General features: G+C 41.9%; 1 protein-coding gene across 3 annotated transcripts in view; it reads left to right on the top strand.

Annotated features, from left to right (window-relative positions):
• The first annotated feature begins 1983 nt into the window (after nucleotides 1–1983).
• PDE4B (phosphodiesterase 4B) overlaps nucleotides 1984–22429 on the top strand; it is a 402561-nt gene continuing 382115 nt past the window's right edge. The window contains exon 1 of one of the 3 annotated variants that reach the window (XM_084635764.1): nucleotides 1984–2099. The gene's annotated coding sequence lies outside the window, so the exon portion shown is untranslated. Of the gene's footprint in view, nucleotides 2100–2754; nucleotides 2772–22429 lie in introns of those variants that run through there. The other 2 variants (XM_084635766.1, XM_084635763.1) reach the window with 2 other exon arrangements.

Below are 22429 nucleotides of genomic sequence, written 5' to 3'. Positions count from 1 at the left end.
ATGATGAAGATCAGGAACATACTTTTTTTTTTAAAATGAGAACTCAAATTCTCACATAATTACATTGCTGCAAGAGCTGGGGTCTTTAGAAAAATATCTCAAGAGTTGGTAACATTGTTCAGATGAACCAGAAAATCCTGCTTTTGGCAGAAAGACTACATGAAATGAGTCCTTCACTCTTCTGTGGATTGAATTTGGTCTGGTCAAGTAGCAAGGTGAGGGGAGTGATGCCAAACTTTTGTCCAAGGTTGGATGTGAGAAGTTAAGCATTCATTAATTCATTTCAGTTTGGCTGGGCTATCCCACATCAATTTAGCAACGTTCCACCCATACGACTTCTTTAGACTGACAATGAACCTATAGGAAATGGGTTTCCTAGTGGTAGCCGTGTTAGTCTGTATCAGCAAAAACAACGAGGCGTCCTTGTGGCACCTTAGAGACTAACAAATTTCTGTTAAAACACATAGTTGATTGGCAGTTTTAGTTCTTTACGTGGGTATTCTTCACTTCATATTCTACACTGCCATGTACAATAGAAGTGCTGTGTTAGTACTGCCAACCCCAAATGTTAAAAAACTATGAGTCAGCCCCAGAACAATGAGCTTTTAAAAATAAATTATGGGTCCTTTTTAGTTGTCATTTCTATTTTAACCACTTGGTGTACAGTGGGGATCAGATTTTTATGATTTTCTTTGCAATGGTGAGGCCTAGAAACTCTCTTAAAGATTAAAGCTGAGATTCCAACATACTGACCTGACAGCAGTAGTTAGGGCTTTAAAAAAACACCACCTCAAGACTTACAATAAAATCAGGAGAGTTGCACCACTGTAAACTACTGCTGTGCTTCACATGCAGGTGGCTGCATTTCAAGGTGGATGAAACAATTCCTGTGCATACTTTGTAGAGCCGCTTAAATGCTTTGGGATGCTACAGGAGGAAAGCTACCAACTAAAGAGGCTATTACGGGGTGGCCAACCTGAGCCTGAGAAGGAGCCAGAATTTACCAATGTACATTGCCAAAGAGCCACGCTAATATGGCAGCAGTTCTCCTGCGCCACTCCCAGCGCCCCCTCCCCCCGATCAGCTGTTTTGTGGGGTGCAGGAGGCTTGGGGTGGGGGGGTAGGAGTGAGGGCTTGGCAGGTTCAGGGGAAGGGGCTGGAAGGGTTGGAGTGGGGGCAGGCGTGTAGCACAGCCCGGGGTTGAGCAGTGAGCAACCCCCAGCACACTGGAAAGTTGGCACCTGTAGCTCCAGCCCCGGAGTCGGTGCCTAGACAAGGAGCCGCATAGTCACTTCTGAAGAGCCGCAGGTGGCTCCGGAGCCACACGTTGGCCAAGCCTGGGCTATCACAATTTAACGGCCCCCTTATTTCTTTGGCCAGCCCCGGCCTAGAGAAGTGGGGCTGGCAGATGAGCATGAGGCTTCTCGCAGCAGGGCCTGCGGGCGTGGAGGAAGCATTGCGGTTGCGGTGCGGGGGGGTCAGGCTGTGTCCCCACCACAGCTCATGGGGCAGGAAACTACCAGGGGACGAGCCCTCCCCACAGGGAGCAGGAGTGGGGGCTTTAAGGCAGGTGCAGGCCGACAGAGCGGCTCCAATCCCAGTCACTAGGGCAGCTCCTGCTTCCACTCTTACCCGGGCTCCTGGGCGCCTCTTTCTTGCGGCCCCCCAGAAGCCGGGGTTCCCGGGTGGCTGCTTTCCACTGCCCCCACCACCGGGCAGCTCCTTTTCCACTCCCTTCCCCTACCCCGCTTGCCCTGGATGCCCCTCACGGAATGGGGGCCGGCGGGAGCCCCAGCGCGGGGCCCGCCGGGGCGCTGGGCGGTTCAGGCTGGCGCGGCCTGGGCTGCCCGCGGCGCGCTGACAGGTGGCGGCCCTCAGACTCCCCGCGCAGGCGAAGCCGCCATGCAAACGCTCCATTGTCATTGCCAGGGCTGGGCAGAGCTCCGCGTAGCGCCGACGAGCCGGGCGACTGCCTCGGCTCAGCCTCCACGCTCAGCCCCGGCGGGGAGCACGGAGAGCGCGTTCACCCCCCGCCCCCTCCCCGGAGAACAAAAGAGCCTCGCCCGGCGGCGGAAGAGGACGCCGGTGCCTTGGCTAAGGTAAGCGCTTCCCCACAGCTCGGGGCGCCCGCTGGTCCGCGCTCCTCTCGTGCGCGGGCGGCTGGAGAGGGCGGCAGCCCGCCGAGCTGAGCTGCCCTGGCGCCCCTCTCCCTGCCCCAGCCTCTGTCAGCCGGGGAACGGCCGGGGCTGCCCTGGGCTGGGGCTTTCCGCAAAGCGGGACCCAGGCAGGGAAAGAGAGACAAAGCCAGAGAGACAGGGTGCCCCAAAGAGCGACCAGGGCTAAAGGGAAATGTAGAGCTGCGGGAATGGCTTGAAATGCAAATAGGGGTTGATTGGATCCCACTATGCGGTATTGGAGAGGGGTATAGGGCAAGCGGGGACCTGCAGTACTTCCTAGCTGAGTATCTCCATCCATCCCAGGATGGTCCTGCCAAGACTGACAGTGTGAATACAGACACACCAAGAGGCACGTTCAGGAACTTTTAGAAGGAAGGGTGTCCCTCGCTCTCCTTACAATTGAGATGTTAAGAGTAGCCTGCCTGTGTCACTTGTGCTCAGAGCATAGGTGAGCCCAAGTAGCCTTTGTGATCGCCTCACGAATGTTTGTCCCCAAGAAACCCATTCCAAACCTTGTGTAAAAAAGCAGCTTTGAAGCAAATGCATCGTAAGTAGAGATGCAGGTGTGCATAATTGAGGGAGTTATTTTTAAAGGTAAGAGGAAGATGATTTAAATGATGTTAGTGGTGTTGCTTTTAAACTGTAGTTCAGAAGGAAGTGAAGTGGTTGAGAATTATGCTGCTTGCTTGAGTTAGGTTGTAAAATAAAAAGATGATCACATTTTATGTATTCTATATTCTGTGCTGTCTTAACAGATCTTCAGCGCATTTCTTGCCGGTTGGTTGATTTAGTTTCACAAGAAATCCTGGTTGTAACGGCTTACCCATTTATTTATTTCACTGGTTACAATAACTTTTGTGATCAGTTTTTTTGTGTTACTTTTTCCAGTTCTATCTGAAATTTATTTATTGTAATTACAATGGAAAAATACATATTCTTTCAGTTTGTGTTTATATTGTGATTATTTTTTGTTTGTTTCTTGATTTATCATTCTTTTAAATTTGTTCTTAGTATGTACATAAGAAAATAGGAGTTGATGTGCTAGAGCAGGCCATTGGCCCATTTAGTCCAGTGTTCTGTTTTCTGCAGTACCTATGCTTAATGTTTGAAAAGAAGCCGAAACCCACTTATGATGCGTCTAGTCAATAATGCAATGTGATATTGAAGGATTGGAGCTGTAGCTCCAGTAACTTCTTGATCAAGCTAAATCTGTTTATAGCATGTATGTGATACATTTTTTCATTTGTTTTACTGCTGTACATCATATTCATTAACATATGGTTTGAGTCCATTTGTTTTCCTAAAGCTGCCTCTTTTCAGTTCAGTGCCATATGGGAGATGAGTTTAGGAGGGATTTGGGGATTTAACATTCCTGTGTTATAGAGAAGATACTTCAGGGGTGTATTTGTGTTAATAAGAGATGTAGTTTAGTTCTGTGTGCAACAGGTACCTTCAGAACCATGAAGCATTAGTTACCATGATAGAAGAGATGGTTGACTTCTCGATGTGAAGGCTGAGGCATGATAAATCAGCCTAGATAGGCAACCAGACATTAAGATTCTTGTAATTAATTGCAACTACTGAAGGGACAAGTTGCTCTGTGTGCTGTACGCCATCTGCTGCAATGTAAAATATTTCAAGAGGTCACCCGCACTGAAGAGAAATCCCTTTGCTGTAGTCACGTTTTGTCTTAACTAGAGCTGTCATAATTTTGTTTCATTTTTCAAAATTTTTACTAACATACAAGAAAAGCAGTAATACAGAATTAAGGTGTGAATTTTAGAGAATGTTGTCATTTTACTGCTGTCATACAGTCAAGGTTAGTGTAGAGGGATTTGCATATCAAATTAGAATTGCACTTTTATGTCATGTTTTACATTCATAATGAAACAAAACATGCACTGCGCTGATTTGACACACTCTGATTTATTTTTTTTCCTCCACTGTCATCTCCAGATATGGTAGCTAAATTGTAAATAAGTGACTAGTTCATAATAAATCATCTCGATTGTAAACTCCTTCGGGTAGGGACAAAGCCTTCCCTTTGGGTTTTTTTCTATAGCATCAAATATACTGTCTGGACTAAACAAGCCATTCATAGCAATTACCTGCTTTTTTCCCCTGGTCATCTTATCTATTTTAATGTGCCTATTACAGGAATATCCAAGCACATCTATTTGTTTTTTTATTCCCATCTATTTCTTTTTTAGATTCTGGTGAGCCATTCTAACAGAATCCTTTTTGTTTCTATCTTGCTTAGACTTAGGCCTGAATTGAAATACTGAATCCATTCTCCCTTAGGCTCTCTTGCCTCCCAAGAACACACTGGGAGAGTTTGAATCCACTTCAGTTACAGAAATTGTAGCTCAGACTTTTGTCTTTAGTGGGCTTAACTAGCAGACTAAATCCACCTCCCCTTGAATTTTGATGACATTTGTAGCTTATGCTCATCTCTGACTTTCTGTACCTGATTATCAGACCACAGTCAGCAGTACCTGACCTCTTCTTTCTGTCTACACAGCAAAAACTCTCATCCAATTTTTTCTTGCAATGATTACTGCAACCTCCTTCTCTCTGGGCTCTCTAACACCAATGTTTGTGCTCCGCTCCTGTTCTAACCATACAAAACTCAGCTACTAAGATCATCTTCCTAACCAGTTGATCTGATTGTGTCCAGGTCAACTTTGAATTTTTCTGCTGCTTTCCCCTCACCACCACAACAGGTACCTACAAAGCACTACATAACTCTACTCTTCCCTGCTTATCTGACTGTTTCTTTTCATGTTGCTCCGCATCTCTGACGTTTCTCCGATGATGCCAGTTTGTTTTCCAGTTTATTTTATTCTCTCTCAACCACCTTCGCACGTTCTTTCATGCCACCACCCCTTATACATGGAACACCCTTCCCTACCCATTCAGCATTCAAATCCCTGATCAAGAATCCTACTTCTCTACCAGGAAGCCTGTAATAAGTTAGCCAACAAATAATTGCCAGGTATACTTAGAAGTATGTAACACTGCAAAGTAAATGTTTGTAGGATTAGTGCTTAAATCAGTAAAGAGATACTTGGATAAGTATGACAATGAAATTAATGTAGATTTAACAAAATGAAGTATATTGTAAACATTTATTTACCTAAATTATTAAATAACACCTTATATTACAAAAACAAAAGAATGTTAATCTAATTTGTCATTATTTATAATGATTCCTTTTTTTGTATATCACTCAGTTTAGACAAATATAATTTTAGTGAGTTTGATAGTCACTTTCACTTTCAGTGTTTGGGGTGAGGCACTGCAGGGGAATAAGTTATGTGTTTATAATATGTTTTAATTGAATTAAACATTATGAAAATATTTCTATTGGTCTTATAAAGAATAATCTTTTGACCAAATTTAAGTTGACGGTATCCCTTTAGCTCTGATCCCTATACACATGTGCAAAGATAGGATTTGATTCTCTGCTCTGTTACATCAGTTTTATGGTGGTAACTCCCCTGACATTCATTTACTCACAGGCTTTAAGTATATGATCACATACTATTTCTCAAATTATGCAATAATGTGATAGAAACTATTTTTGTTACTGTTTTAGACAAAAGAAGAATAAATAAGAGGGCACTTGGTAAAAGTATACATAATGAATGGTATAGAAAGGGAGACCAGGAACTCCTTATTCCTCGTTTTTCATAATACAATATGACTATAACAGCATTTACTGTGTCCATGGATCCTGACTATACCCTTTTGTAACCCAGACCCATGTCAGACACTGGAACAAGGAAATAGAGATCTATTCCTTTCCAGTACTTCTGTATGTCATGTCTTTTAAGTAAAATGAATCTCTTACAACAATGGAGCAATTGAAGTAACCTGAATCTTAGTCTGCAAGAGAGCTGGAGGAGGTGACTGCAGTGCTTTAAGTTTCCTAGAAACAAGTGGTGTTAAAGATAAATGGGAGAAGGCTAAATCCTTCACCATACTACATATGGCAGGCTGCAAAGCACTGAATGATTTACCGCAGTGCTACTCAAAGTGGTGGTCTGCGCGCACATTGGAAAAAAAAATGGCCAGTCCCCCACATCAGATCGCTTGAGAAGCACTGATTTACAGTACATTTCAGTGGGAGAATGGGGAGTGCGAACTGTTAGGTGAAGTCACTCAAGAATACTTTGATTCAGGCAAGAATGTTGCTTGGGAAAGCCACATTTTCTTTAGAAGTAACCAGCAGGCCAAGGAAAAGGACTTTAATTTAAACAGGAGTAAAAGGCAGATGAAGCTGAATGCAAATAGTTATGTAAAACTCCTATTCGGTGACCTTCAGTGTTAGAAAGATAGAGGCAATTGTACAAAAGGAAAATCCTTCAACCAATGAGGACTTACAGAGATTCACTGGCATGCTAAAATAGCTAAGCAAATTCATGCCTGATTTGTCACAGTTAAGTGTCTCCCTCCATCCCCGAATGCTTCTTGAGGACAACACAGAATGGCCTGAGATGAGGCATGAGAAAAGTTTCTGGAAATTTTAAAACAACAAACAAACAAAATCATAGATGCACCAGCACAGAAATATTTTACGATTGAACAATGACCCTAAAATCTCAGTTGCACAAGCTTAAATGCACTGATGGCTTTCCTTCTGTGAGATGGTCACCCAGTGAGGTATACATCCAAAGCATTGACTAAACATAGCACATTGGAAAAAAAAATTCTGGCAATTGATTTTGATTGAGTGGTTTCATGAAGATATTTTTAGTCAGAAATTGGCTGAGAAAAACCGACCATATACCACTGGAATAAATATTACCAAAAAGATTCTGATTATTGCAGAAGAAGCATAAGAACTTGTTAAATGTGAAAGATAGGTCTGTTAAGGAGCTTCTTGCAATAGGCATGCTTTCAAGAGTGCCTATAAATAGTGCAAACAGGCACTTCAGGAAGAGAGGAATCTGAAGTAAATAACACTCAAGTATTATCCATTGCTGAAACTAAATTTTAGAAGCTCAAATGAGAAACAGAATGATCGAGAGCTCAAGAGAATAATCCTACATGGATGTTTAAAAGAAAAAGCAGAAATGTGGCATTATGTACAAAGAGAATCATGTCATAATAACACATGGCATGATTAGGAATACTAAGCATAATCCACAGTACCCATGTGTGTATTGAGAAGTATAAGAACAGAGCTCAAGATGATCTATTCTGGACAGGAATAAGGGCGGCCATGGGCGTGGGGAGGGAGGCATTCATGTGTGAAATCTTCAGTCAGTACAGGAATCACACTGCAAAAAGACCACTGAAATGGCATGAAATTCTTTGTTCGTCTTTTTTGTCCAATGTTTCCTGGTTTCATTTCATTTTCTCATATAAGAATGTTTACCAATATCAGGGAGTGCCTCTCTCCTGGGGGACCTCAAGAAGAAAGCTGAAGACTCACTCCATTGTCCCCACCCTTGGAACCATGGAAACTTCTATTTTGGAGCTCTGGGGGGTTTAGAGAGATATCTGAGAGCCGTGGAAGGCGGTAGAGCAGAAGACCAACTACCCATAGCATCATCCTCCCCTGCTAACCCTGAGAACTTTCATTAGGAACTCCTGTTAAGACCTCTTCCCAAGGATCTATGTTACCATGGAGTTGGGAACAACAGGGCATTATATAGAAGGCAGTCCTCTATAGGGGCTTCTTTGCATGCACAGTTCTCATCCTTTCCTTCCCCACAGATTTCCGGGATCTCATAGGGTAGGAAGACCTCTTCCCCTTAGAAGTCCTAAAACCTTCTCCCATTTGAGGTGAAACTCTGTAAAAGTAAATATAGCTGAGGTGGTTTTTTTTCCCCTGCTCCCCTTGTCCCCTTCCAGTCCAGTTTTTGGACTATTTTATTTATCTCCATTTTTAAATCAGAAGAAGCCTCTGAAATGAGAGTTCCTTGTCCCTGCTTCCTCACAGTGAATTCTGAGCATGTGATTCAGAAAGGCTAGTGGAACGCGCTACCCCCCCACCCCCCTCCAGCTACAGCTCATTAATGGAGGAGAAATGTTTGAAAGAAACCAGATCACTGCAAGTCTGATATTTCCCCAGAGCTATTTGAAGTCTCAGTAACCTTTTTCTTATTCTGTGTTTTCAATTTGCTGTTGGCATAAGCAGAATGTTTTGATATCCCTGAAAGCAGGTCGTAGAATCAAGTCTTTAATGGCATATGTTATTGGCCTACTAAGGTTTCCCCTCAGTTGTGACTGAAAGGAGTCAGTGTGTTGGTGATATTTTTATTCATTTATTTATGTATGCATAAATATTTATATTTTCGTTCGTTTATTTAAAGAATTCCTTTGGGTCCTGGGACAATTTTTTAGACAGTGTGTGGGTCATGACCCAAACAAATCAAATATTGGAATTGAACATTCCTCTAAAGCTTTTCTCACAACTATAAAAATGAGTCATCTAATGAAATTTAAAGGAAATTAAAAACTATTTAAAAATATTTGTTTACACAGTGCATACTTTCCCACTGGAACTTATGGACATGTACGCAGGATAAAACATTTTATTTTATTTCAGTGAATATAAACCATCTTGTTTCAGGCCATAGGAAAACCACTACCTGACTGGGGGGTAGGAAGAAACTTCCCTTATGGAGAAGTTCCCTAATTGTCTGTTATGGGATTTCTTGTATCTTCTGAAGAAGCATCTGATACTAATCACTATTTGTATTCATCACTGCAATTTCAGAGTTCCGCTACATGCAGCAAAAATTAAAAAATATTGGATAATTAAACAAACCATAATGTATATTTTAATTGTTAATTTTAAATGTATAATTTAGAGTAAAGTGGAGAGGTGTTTCGGTAAAAGAACAGATTTGGGCAGAAAACAAAATCCTACTTGCTTATAAATATAGCTTGTGAAGTCTTTTTTTTTTTTTTTTTTAATCTTTTGCCATGAAAACCACTGTATAAGTATTGTTCTGTCTTTGCCTGAGCGGTTATATTTAGAGCCTTGCAGCTTGTGCCTGTTCAGAGGAGAAATTAATGATAGAATCAGGTATTTCTTGGGTGCAGTCCTGTTTCTTTACTAAGAATGTTCACAAAGTCCTGTTTGCCTGAATACAGTAGGAATAAAAAATAGGAGACACTTTCCATGTTCAAAATTCTATGCTTCATTCTAGCCAGTACTCTGCCCAAAAGAAGCTCTCTCTTGGCTTCCTCCCAAGGCCACACTAACCAGGCTTTTCTCACTGTGTCCTGCTTTCAGGCTTCTCCCTTGGCTTTTGTGCTTCTCTCACACACACAATCCCTGTATTTTCAGTCTGCCCCCAGGGAAAGCTCTTCTGCCTACATAGCCCTGCTTCTGATGAGTCTTGCACATGGCTGAGTCCCTTCAGTGGTATATTTTATTGTTTCAGCTATTTTTTTCCATAAAGGAGTTTAACTGCTTAATTTAGATCAATGTCTTGCCAACTCATAGCCACCTATGTCCAAGCCTAAACAACCCATTGCTGCTCTGCCCATCATCCTGATGTACTCCAAAATGATGACTCCCTCTGTGACCCATCCCAGATATTGAATTGAATAATACAATCTTAACTATTTATGTGGTATTTGTCTGTCAGGATATTTTATATCATTAGCCTAAATCTGATTTATTCCCATCCAAATCTTCTTGGAGTTTTTCTCTCCCTGCCCAATTTTCTTTCAGCCAACTGGCAGGGACTTCTTTCAACAGCCCCTTGACAAGCGTCTGTTGTTTCTGTGAAGTTGCTGGCTTGGACAGCCTCTGCCCATTTTTGTTCTGATGATGAATTCATTACTTTCACAACTCACCCAGACTCCGCTCGCACAGGTATAGCCTCTGTTTCTGGGGGAAGCCACATTTGAAGTCCTGTCCCATGATACTTCCCATCCCATGATACTTCCTCAGATAGTCCTAATGGATAACGTTGGGTTTATTCCTGGAATTGAGCTGTATCCTATATTCTACTTCATTTATTTGTGTAAGCACTGTATAGGTCTCCTACTCTTCTTTCTCATAAGATTGTGGAACCAGAATATATAAAACTGTAATTCAACCCATCCTAATGTTCAGAACAGACATGGCCAGCCACAAGAAAGGAAATCAACATGCTCTGCACCATGGAAATAAAGATGTTGAGGTGGTCAAATAGTTGGACACTCCAGAATAGGAAATGAAATGAGGTTATGAGGGACCTAATGCACGTTTTCCCAATTGAAGTCAAGTTTGAGGGAGGCTAGGTTACAGTGATATGGACATGTCCAGTGGAGTCCTGAGAATTATATTGTAGGATGGCCTTTGGAATGATCATGGATGGAAGATGCCCAAGCAGGTGGCCAAAGACTCGATATATGGACTGGATATCAGTGGACCTTAGAGACACCAATTTGTACAACAACCAGGTGTAAAATCCTGTGTTTGGAAGAAGGCTATAAAAGTCGCCAAACCTGAATAGGGAAGTGGAAAGAAAGAAGAGGGGGAGACCTCAAAGCAGATCTTTATTACTCCTATTTTTCCTTTTATGGAAAGTACCACAGCATGTAACTGTTATGGTTCCTGATCCTGAAGGTAAGACAACATGCTAACTGTAAACCATTTGTCTACAAATCATTCATCTCACCTGGGCCACATCCGTAACGTATTTGTTGTTTAACTCCCCAGATCTAAACAAAAACTGTAGGGTTGAGCTGTGTACAGTAGAACTTCAGAGTTACGAACACCTCGGGAATGGAGGTTGTTTGTAACTCAGAACAAAATATTATGGTTGTTCTTTCAAAAATTTGAAACTGAACATTGACTTAATACAGCTTTGAAACTTTGCTATGTAGAAGAAAAGAGCTGCTTTTAATTGGCTTAATTTAAATGAAACAAGCACAGAAACAGTTTCCTTATCTTGACAAATATTTTTGTAACTTTCTCTCTTGCTCTTTTTTTTTTTTTGGTAGTTTACATTTAACATAGTACTGTACTGTATTTACTTTTTTTGGTTTTGTTTTGTGTCTGCTGCTGCCTAATTGTATACTTCTGGTTCCAAATGAGGTGTGTGGTTGACTGGTCAGTTTGTAACTCTGACGTTCTACTGTACCTCCAAGCTTTGCCCCTTCAACTTGCTATCCTTTCCCCTCTATCTCCCTCCTCCCCCCAAACTGGGTGAAGAACTTTCACTGCACTCTTGTGATGCTCTGTCCTGGCCAACTTTATATTTATAACAGTTCTTCTATTGTGGCCATTTTTTTTAACAACACCAATGTTTAACAGAACTGCTTCCCTTAGTTTTTGCATTGTTGCCAATTTCTCTTGTTTTACAAAACCAGTGAACACTTTTTCTAACAATTCAAAACGGTCATGAACCAGATCAGAATCCCCTGTTCCAACATACATACTAGGCTCAGAGCTGTGCTTTCAGGGCTCATGGTGATTAGCTCCTATTTTCCCCTGTAGCTGTTTTCTATTCTGGTGCACTGTTGCAGGTAAGATTCAAATTCCATAGCCCCTCTGAGGGCCTCTGTTCACTGAATGTAATCTGGAAGTCCAAGTCCAAGTCCAACTGTATAAATTGCTTCATTGCCAATTTATCATGGAGGTCCTCATTGCTATCTGGATATACCAGGTTCTTTGCCAGTTCAGTTGGAATCTCTCTTCCCTCCCCCGGCCCCCAGCTTTCAGCTGTGCCCTGGCCAGTTCAGATTGTTGGCTAGCTCCAAACTACTATCAAGGGCTCGTACCAGGTCTGGATAACTCCATCTTTTTTTCTGTGGTAAGTTCTGCAGCACCATCAGAGCTGGTCCACCCAAGCTGAATGCTAGAAACTTGTCTTTCTGCTCATCCTCCCTGCCATTTCCTTTGGGCTATGGTATTGAACTGAGCCAAATAAGTCTCCCAGGGAGTTTTTCCCTCAAAGATACTAGACTTTAGCATTATTTGAGCTGTGACATCCTAGCCTCTCCCCTGTGGGCTTCTGTGGGTAGACACGGTAGAAAACTGTCCTACGTGTTCAGTCTCACCCAACTCTTGTGGCTGTCCTAATTCCATATCCACTGTGGTCTTTGCCCCTTTAATTTTCTTCTGTAGCTGACTTTTTTTTTTATGGTCCTTAAGTCCTTGCTGCAACTAACCTCTATTAACAAGTTGCAAGTTGGCCAAAGCTTTCATGGCTTCCCCTATTTCGTGGGAAACCTTCTGGTCCATGTCAGTCAGGTTGTTGTTCACCTTATTGTTTCATAAGTCCAGAATTGGCTTTCCAGTCTGCCTAGATGCATTGTAGCTGCTACTCCAACAAAGATTTTTTTTATCTCCAACAAGAAGTGCCCAGGTCTTGTTTTAGGCCTTGTTTAATTTTCTTTTCCCAATCTTTAATTTCTGGAAGTGTCTCTATTATTTGTTCCAGCTTTATTTCAAGGGAAATATCAGGTCACAGTTTGTCTGTGGAAACTATCCCATTACTAAACACCAGCCTTACCTCTTTTGGCCCAAGCAGTTATCCAAAATTTGGTGTCTTGAGGGCTATTTCCATTAAGAGGAGAAATTGATGTTTAAAAATCAGGTATGTCTTAGGTAAAATACTGTTTTGTTTACAAAGAATGTACACAAAGTCCTGTTTCCCTGAATACAGTGGGAACAAATAGGATTCTTGCTCACAATTCCCAACTTATTTGTAGCCCGCCCACACACACACACTCTCCCCCCCCCACAGGGCCATGTTACCAATGCTGTTCTTGTTGTCCCCAGCTTTCAGGCTGCTCTCTCTTGGATTTGTGCTGCGTTCCCTTCTGGCACACACACAGCCTCTATTTGTGATCAGCTCCCAAGGAAAACCACTCTGCCCCATCGTTCACCTTTTGATTGGCCTGGCATGTAGTTTGGTCCCTTAGGTGGTATTTACTATTGTTTCAGCTATCCATAAAGGAGCATAATTGCCCCTGACATTTATCCTGAATGAGGGGATGTCCATTGGCTTCAATGAGATGCAGATTAAAGAGAAGTCTGGGGGTAGCTACCAGCACCTTTTCAGCATAACCGTATAAGATATCACTATTAGTGTACTGGAGCTGGAATCTCTACATCATAGATAAGCTGTTTTGGGGCCAGGCAGTACCTTTGTCAAATCTGGGTCCTACTCTTCTTGCACTAGAGCCCCTGGACAACAATTTTGCAGAACTCTTGTTACTGCTTGTGTTTGAACCAATTGAGTTTTCTCTGGCTGCATTAAGAGCTGGAACAATATGATTTTTAGGGCCGCTATGTATCTGGCTTCAGGAGGATTCCTTGGCAGAGGCAGTGCAGGACACAGCTATAAGGTTACTTCTGAAGGACCCCTTTAAAGTCCTGGAGTAGGCAGCATGTCAGGGGCAGGGCTGGGGTCTGGTAGGGTATGTCAAGGGTGGAGCTGCAGTCTGTAGTGCTGCAGTCTATAGGGCAGTTCAAGAAAGGCTGTCCTAAGTTACTCTGGTCCTGTGAGTTGTCTAAGTAACGCCCGGGGCCTCTCCAGCCCCCAGAGCAGTCCAGAATTGCAAAGGTGCTGTTGGGTGACAAATACTCCAATTTAGGTTTAAACAGTTTCTTGTATCCTTTATTTTGTATGTTTTAAGACATACAAAAATAGATAAGGCAAGAAAAGTAATTGATCAAGTTACATCTGAGGACAAGATGACTTTTTTTCAAATCTCTGGTCTCTGCTGTGTTGTTCTTCTCCATTTTCCTATTGTCAATCACCTATCTTTTATCCTCTGTTCTATAACTTTAAGCAGACTCCGTTACCTTATCAATGTACCTATTCCTTCTGAACCCCTGACTAAAACATTTCAATGCGTAAATCACAATAAGTAACCTAAACAATACATTTTTGCTCATCCTGCTAAAAATTACTTCTGTTGTCTATTCTTTGCTATCAATCCCACTGGTTCCATCCAGTTGATTTTATTTTATTGGTGTTTTTGTGGCCTTGGGTGTTTTCTTGTAAGTTTGTCTTGGGGTTGGGGGATACCTGAAGTTAACAATTCCCTCATAACCCTCTCTGTTTCACCCTGCTATTTACACAGACTAAGGTTTTAGAAAGTAAGACATACAAACTAGGTTTCACACAGTCTTGAAGCTATTTCTACTAGTTCTGAAATGCCGCCTCAGCAGAGACACATACAAAAAGCAAAAAGTCCTTTATATCCCCCCTCCCAGTTTATATACTTGACTAACACAAATCATTACACAGTTGCTTAAAGCAACTTTAGTGCCCATCTCTCTCTGAGTTGCGAGTTCTGTGTTGTGCCTCTCACAGTAGGTCTACATGGGGATAAAAGACAAACGGCACAGCTGTAGGTGGCCCAGGTCAGCTGACTTGAGATTGTGGGCTCGGGCTGCGGGACTGAAAAATTGCTGTGGAGATGTTCAGACTTGGGCTGGCACCCAAGCTCTGAGACCCTCCACCCTCACAGCATCCCAGAGCTTGGGTTCCAGTCTGAGCCCAAAGATCTATATGGCACTTTTTCAGCCCTGGTGCCCGAGACCAGTGAGCCCAAGTCAGCTGACCCAGGCCAGCTGTGGGTTTTTTATCCCCATGTAGACCTACTGAGTCACAACATAGACTATCACCCCTATTGTTGCCATTTAAATGTATATATGTTTGTATCTTTTTGGGGACCGTTTCCTGTTTTAGTCTATAGCTCTGCAGCACATGACAAATTCTCTTTCTTTAAGGCACACCTTCCACTTTATTACTGTCACCTAAAGGGATTTGCTGATGAAAGCTAATGAGGCTGAGGAGACCAGCCCTGTTTCTCCCTCCACCCCCCATAGATGTGTAAAAGGTATTGTATTTTGGGAGCAAACAAATGACCCAAATATTAATGCTCTTGAGAAATTCAGTCATATTGCAAGATATACCATTTATTCTTTAAGGACTTTCTTGTGTGGTTGCAACTGTATTTTGAAAATCAGTGGAAGATTTAAAAAAAAGATGATATTGGTTGGAGTTGTATAACGAATGAATTTTGGAAAAACAGTACTTTGAGCCTTTGTGTTCAGCACAGATACTAGAAATTTGAAACAAATATTCGGAGTGACTTAATTTCTGTTGTCTCTAATTTTAGTGTTCATGAATACTGATGCTACTCAAGGATTATATTATAGTGCACATTTTTTTTGCACACTAAGTATAAACAGTTCATTAGTAATGTTGTTCCCATCACTCTATTGATTTATGTTATCCTCAGTGGAAGTTTTTATCTTCTGTAGGAGGTTTATGGTGTCTTTTAGGATCAGATTTCTGGAATTTCTGCAAAGGAATGTCTCCACAGGTGCATAGAGGGGGCTCCTTTGACAAATATTTCTCTGAATGAAGTATGGCTGTGCCTCTGCTGCGCCAGGCTATGGAAAGGAGGATCCAGACAGATAGTGTAGCATGCAATTAACATGCAAGTTGGGGTGGACGGGAAGAGATTTTTGTTGTAGGAAGTACAATCTCTCCATGGGCTCCTACAGGAACATGCTGTTTCCTGTGTGGGCCAGCAGCTGCAAGCCAGCCTTTTTAAAAGTAGGTAGCAGTGGGACAAATTTTTGAAAGAGACTTGTATCAAAATTCCATTGTGATTTTTGATTTTTAGTAACAAGTTAGGCACTTAAGGATTTTTAAAACCTGTATTCCAAACTGTTGAAACAATCAGCTTCTGCATTTAGGCACAAAATCCGTCCCAAAGGCCAAGTAACTCATTTGAGTCCTGGGAAATATCTGCATGAGGGTGGGATAGGGGAAGGAACCCTCCCTCTTTCTGTCAAGGCCATGCAATAAGAGAAATAGACTGGTAGGATTGCTTTGGTGGCTTCTGCAAAGGAGGAACAACTGGAGTATCTTTACTGTAAAAGACATGCCGGCCTGTTAAGCTCATCCAGAGAAACCTGGAGCCCTGGTACATCATATTTGCTTCCCCTCTCTTTATTAGAATTTAGAAAAATTCACTCCCTTATATACTCTGAGCTCTCGAATAGAAATGTGTATGTTATCTTAGTGCATGGGGATTTATGTGGGTAACATTTTCATGTCAGAGTGAGATGTGACTGCAGATGCTTTTGAAAGGAGATGAGGGCTCAGGGCTTCAGTACAGTTGTCCACTCTTCCTTCCCGCTCCCCAATCAGACCTGTCTGATAGCTCTTCCAGGTGTAGTCCATGCAGAGCTGGCTGTCATGTCTTTTGGCAAGGCGTGCACACACCCGGTACAGCCAGCCCTTGAGTTCTAAATCTTTTGTGGTCCACATCCCACGGAATTATATTGTGGCCTAACATATCCCATGATGCTTCTAGAGGTAAAGGATTAGAGGATTTGGATCACAGACTAATCATATGGGTTGTATATCTAACAATGGGGGAGGTTGGTGCTGCTGAGTCCCTCCTCTTCCTCTCTGTAGTGGAGGTCTCTTCCCATCACAACACTGCTTTTAGTCCCCTTCATTGGCAGGGAGCTAGTAGGTGTCTTTTTCCTCCTCCACCTAGTCCCCCATATTGAGGAACCAGAACTTCCCTCTTCCTTGGTATGCAGCCATCAGAAAGGAAGCTGGCCTCTGGCTTCCCACATCATCTTAGGGTGCTGTTGCCTCTGTCTCTGTGCTGCCGGATGGCATATCTCTGATCAGTGGCCTCACAGGAGCGAGAAAGGGAAGTGAGCTAGAGCTACTGCAGCTCTTCTGGGTCTGAGACTGATGATCTATCCCTCCCTTGAGTTCCTTGCAATTTTACAAAGTGGAGGTTTGCCTGTCGGCAATATTCTTGAGTCCTTCCTTACAATGCCTCTGGGAAATGCTGGCCTACCTGTATCCTGATTCTTCCTCCCCCACATGCTCCTAAGAGTTTTGCTTCTAGAGGCCCTTCCTGGTCCACAGATGAAAGGACAGGATTTGGCTCCAATCTCTTGTCCAGTTCTTACCCTATCCTTATGCAGGAAAAATTGCCATTGCAGTTAATATGCATTTGCTCAACGAATGGAGGAGTACAATATGTACCAAGAGCTCAGGGTTTGACCTTTAGTTTCTTATTGTCATAATAATATGAACATTGCATGTTGCTCTACAAGTTGAGGCAAGACTTGTCAGGCTGGAGAGGGACAGACCTGTGGACCAGCAGGACAGTGGGGTGGGAGGAGGTATTGTTTCATGGTCTCTGTGTGTATATAATGTCTGCTGCAGTCTCCACGGCATGCATCCGATGAAGTGAGCTGTAGCTCACGAAAGCTCATGCTCAAATAAATTGGTTAGTCTCCAAGGTGCCACAAGTACTCCTTTTCTTTTTGCAAAGAAATTAATGCTGCTTATTGCAGCATGTGCTCCCACGCTGTGTCTTCTACCCGCCTTGGAGCTGGTGGGTAGAACTCAGTCAAGGTAAGCAGTAGTGGTAGCAGCTGCCAGGCAGAGGGACTTTCTGAACAGATGCCCCAGGATGTGCAGTGATGGAGCTATGGATTCTTGCACTCTAGGACAATAGGACCACATCCCCGGCATCCTCCTCCAGGTGGGAAGGAGTTGTTGAGATTTCTGTAGCTTTCAAACCACAGAACATTCAGGCTCTTTTTTTCCCCATCTTGTGTGTATTTTCAGAGGCACATGGTGGTTTTAGCTCTGTTTCCAGTTAAGAAAAAATTGATGCATAACTTTCTTCAACCAAGTTTCTTTTTAAAAGGGGTGTGTGTGGGGGTGTGTGCGCGCATTAGGAAGGCCGGGGGTTGGTTTTTATTTTTTTTAAATTATGTACACACACACACACACAGTACTTTTTTGTTCATTGTATTTGTTGGATGTTGGTTAAATAATAAATAATAAATAATAAATAAATTGCCATCTGGTAATTTTTGATTTGTAATTCTGGGTGCAGAATTTAGTCATTAACCTTTTGAAAGAGCAGTTTTGTGTGGTGATTTTCGTGATCTAGCTTCCACATTTGGAACAACTAAGCTATAATGAATCAGTTAGTACCACAGCAACGTGATATAAACCTTGGAGTAATAATTTACTATCCTCTTAGAATATTTTGACAGTGATTAACTGTTTGTTACATTTTGCTTGGCCGAAAGTATAAATTTTGAAAAGGTTTGTAACTTAATTTTATGTAAGAATTTGGTGATTTTTTGTTTTTTAAATTCTTAAACAAGTGAAAGTCTAATGGTACTAAAATTGTGCAAAGAGTGGACAATCATAGTATAAGCTCTTCAGAGTGCACTTTAAAACTCTGGCTTGATTATCAGCAGTTCTAGTCTTGTGCCATCTCTAGCTAAATTGCCAGGGTTGTGTAATATTCTCCCAATATAAACAAGTGTTCATTGTGAACAAAATTGAGACTATCCAAATACTTTGAAATGTGAAATTTGGATAACAAATTAACCATTAGCAATTAAAGGCTAGTATGATGACATGTTGCTCCATCTAGCCAACAGAAATGCTTATGACTCATGGAAAATAAGTCCATATACACTGATCTGCACAGAAAATATGGACGAGTTACAACTGTGTTAAAGGCCACAAGGAAATTTTTTGAATATCTGTTACTGGTGCAAAGTGGAATTCTTTGACTAAAGTAGTGCCGGTAATGAATAAAATAAAGTGAGACACTGATGCCCAATTTTTTTTCTGCATTACACTTACGTTGTAAGATTGAAGTTGTTTACATCTTCCTTTGGGTTTCCAGAGAGTAATCCTTTGTGGTAAAACCCAACTAGTTAATAAATATAATTGTTGTATCACTGAAACACACCTGCTGTTCAGCTTTTCACCAAGGTAATCATGAAAGGCAGGAATTCCAAAACATCTTCTCCTTATTGTCTTGTGGCATGTGATTTCCTATAGTGTCTGCAGAATGGTAATAGGACATATTTTCAGAATCTATATATGATACAATTGCTGTCTCTCTCTTTTTTTTTTTTTGACCTAACATTATCTTTTGACTCCTTTTGACCTCTTTCTTGGTCAGTAGCAATTACATGCTTACGTGTGGTCAGTAGCAATTAGTTACATGAAGAATAAATGTAGTTGAATGTATTAGGAAAAATGTGGTGTTGTATTTTAATGTACTGTGGAATTATCAGATTCTTGTTACTTCAAGGTTTCTAAATGTTTTGTTTCTAAGAGAGATTCCTTTCAAATATTCTTTTCCTTCTGAGGGTACCTGGGTCAGGCTTCCTTGGTGTATGCTTCCATAAGGAGTCCTGCTGTGATCTATGGATTATTTATATGTTGTTGTTTTTTGCACCCTGTGGCTGGTCGGTTCTTTTTTCCATAGTCTCCAAGACAACATCATGTGTAGTCATTAAGAATTTAACTCTTTTACTTTATAAACACACAGACTTCAGAAAATATAGACCTAAATTTTCAAAAGTTACAAGTGATTTTAAGTGCCTCAATTTTAGGGGAAAGGGGTACAACTTTTAGAATATTTAGAAATTCCAATATGTTTTAGTACTGGCAGCATGAGACCTCCAGAATGTCACACAAATTGAAGTACCCCATTATCCTGCATCTTTTTTTCCTCCACATTATAGGTAAGTGCTTAAGGAGTCAGTCATTGGGTTCCCTAGTGTGATTTGGTGGTCTGTAGCAGACCCCAACTTGTGCCCATCTTGTGCTCTATCCATTAGGGCATTGATCTGTAAGCCTTCAAGATCATTTTCTTCAGTGTTAACAGGCAATGCCATTTTTGACATAGAGTGCCACTCTTCCCATTTTGCCCACTCAGTCCTTCCTAAATAGATTATAATAACCATTGATTTTAACATTACAATCAGGACAATCATCTCACTAGGCGTCAGTAATACTTGTTAGGATATAGATATTCAGGCCTGTCTGTAAAGGCCTATACTCTAAGAATTTAGGTGTATTCTTATTGCTTGGCTAGTTCTAGAGGTATAAAAGAAAGAAATCACTGTCTGCCGGTGTAAGGGCCTTCTCTTACTGTGACAGATTGAGGCCCTGTTCTTAGGCTAAGGCCTTTGGCTAAGCAGCAGAGGCAGCCATAAGCTAGGAAGCGAACGGTCACATCCTCACATTCCAAACTAGTCACATTGAAATAAGGTGCTATTGGGCTGTTAGGCACTATCAGGACAGGATTGTATTCCTATCACCTCCAGAGAAAGGGAAGTGCCTAGAAAATGTAAAAGGAAACTTAGTTTGATAGCATCCTGTCTGGCAAGAACTCACTTATCAAATGCTGGGATGTGAAATCCTCACTTCTGTGTTGTCTTGTCATTGTAGTTCCCACTTTGCTATTGTTTGTCTGTATAATCTCTGTCTGGTTCTGTGATTGTTCCTGTCTGCTGTATAATTAATTTTGCTGGGTGTAAACTAATTAAGGTGGTGGGATATAATTGGTTACATAATCATGTTACAATATGTTAGGATTGGTTAGTTAAATTTCAGGAAAATGATTGGTTAAGGTATAGCTAAGCAGAACTCAGGTTTTACTATATAATCTGTAGTCAATGAGGAAGTGACTGGGTGTGGGTGGGGGTGGGCGTGTGTGTGTGTGATGGGAACAGGAAATGGGGGTAAGAAAATTGGAATCATGTTTTGCTAAAGGGGGAAATGGGAACAGGGACACAGGTGTAAGGCTCTGTGGTGTCAGAACTGGGAAGGAGGATACTAAGGAAGGAAACTGGAATCATGCTTGCTGGAAGTTCACCCCAATAAACATCAAATTGTTTGCACCTTTGGACTTCGGGTATTGTTGCTCTCTGTTCATGCGAGAAGGACCAGGGAAGTAAGTGGGTGAAGGAATAAGCCCCCTAACAATACTAACTAGATCAAATTTATGCTCATGGATGAGCAATTCCAGTTCCTCTGGTCTGTTGCACAGGCTCCTAGCATTTGTGTATAGGCAACTAAACAATTTCTTCTCTTCAAGTCCTTTAGTTCTTTGATTAATTTTGTTCTCAACATCTTGATTTTGTGCTGAGTGTTCATAACTTCCCTGGTTTTATCCTCCTCTTTTGTTATTAGTTTACCTAGCTTGGTCCCGAGAAGATTGGGTCCCCCCTCCTACTTAAGTGGAGGACATCCAAACTATACAGCCCCCTAGAAGGTGGGACTGATGTTCCACAAAACTAAAACCCTCCATCCTGCACCAGTTACCTAGCCAGTGGTTCACTTCCTGTCTGTCTCAGCTTGTGGGACAGGAAGAATCTTTGAGAAGATCACTTGGACATTTTTCTTCAGCATGCTTTGGAATTCCTTGAAGTCATCAACTATCTGTGAGATATCCCGTGGCACTGTGTTATTAATGCAGATATGAACCATCAGCAGTGCACCCTTTCACATCAACTTCAAAACCAATCGTAAAGTGATGGCTCATGTCGTCTTTGCTCTGAGAAGGCAGCACACCATCTGCCCGACTTTTGCAGAATGTTCTTATGATTCTCCTGAGTATTGAATCCCCACAAGGATAGTCTGTTTTCCTTGGATGCTTGGAGAACTCTTTGTGGACAAGCTTGATTTTCTTACAGTTGGGTTGAGCTGCCATCCACAGGTGTACATCTCTCCATTTCTTTGGCTGGATCTTGAGGTATCTTCTTCAGTTTGCATGTTGAGGACCTGATATCTTTTGGAAACTACTAGTTGTGTGAAATTCTTCCTTGGCCTTTTCTGTCTCATGGCCACCTTGTCTATCTCCAGGGTTGTAGGGTTCACCCTGACCTCTTGCCTCTGGTCATTACGAACAGCCAGGCCTCCCCTCTGACTTCTTTATTGCCAGCTCCTTTCTTCCTTGAACTGGTGTTTCCTGCACCTGGCTGTCTAGGGACTCCTCAGCCTCTCTGATTCTCAGTAGCATCTCTTCTTGCCCTCCAGTCCAAGAATTTTCTCCAGCACAACTTGCACTACATGCACAAGAAGTCCTCTCTGGCTTCAGGCAGGCCTATCCTTTGCCATTGTTTTGTGTGTCTGTGTATTCGCTTGTAATTCAGTTAAAACAATCTACTGCCTGACATAGGGCTATTTATAGGTTCTTAAAATTATTTATATACGTTGCTTTCAGAAACTGAGGTTAAGATTTTCAAAACTGCATGGGACATTTAGATGCACTGCTTCCATTAGTTTCAATGGGAGTTGTGTGGCTAAAGCCTCCAGTTGCTTTTAATCATTATAAAAATTAGTGGGTTTGAGGATATTTCCATTCTGCAAAGGGGTGTCTGAGTGTGTGTGGAGTGAGGAGAATGTTTCTATGGCAATTACAGTAATTGCTCAAGCATGCAATGCAGTAATAGTCCCCATACACAGATG

The sequence above is a fragment of the Lepidochelys olivacea genome (genome assembly GCF_965140295.1).
Source record: "Lepidochelys olivacea isolate rLepOli2 genome assembly, chromosome: 8".
In the NCBI taxonomy this organism is placed as follows: Eukaryota; Metazoa; Chordata; order Testudines; family Cheloniidae; genus Lepidochelys; species Lepidochelys olivacea.
This window is presented reverse-complemented; position numbering and strand designations above follow the sequence as displayed.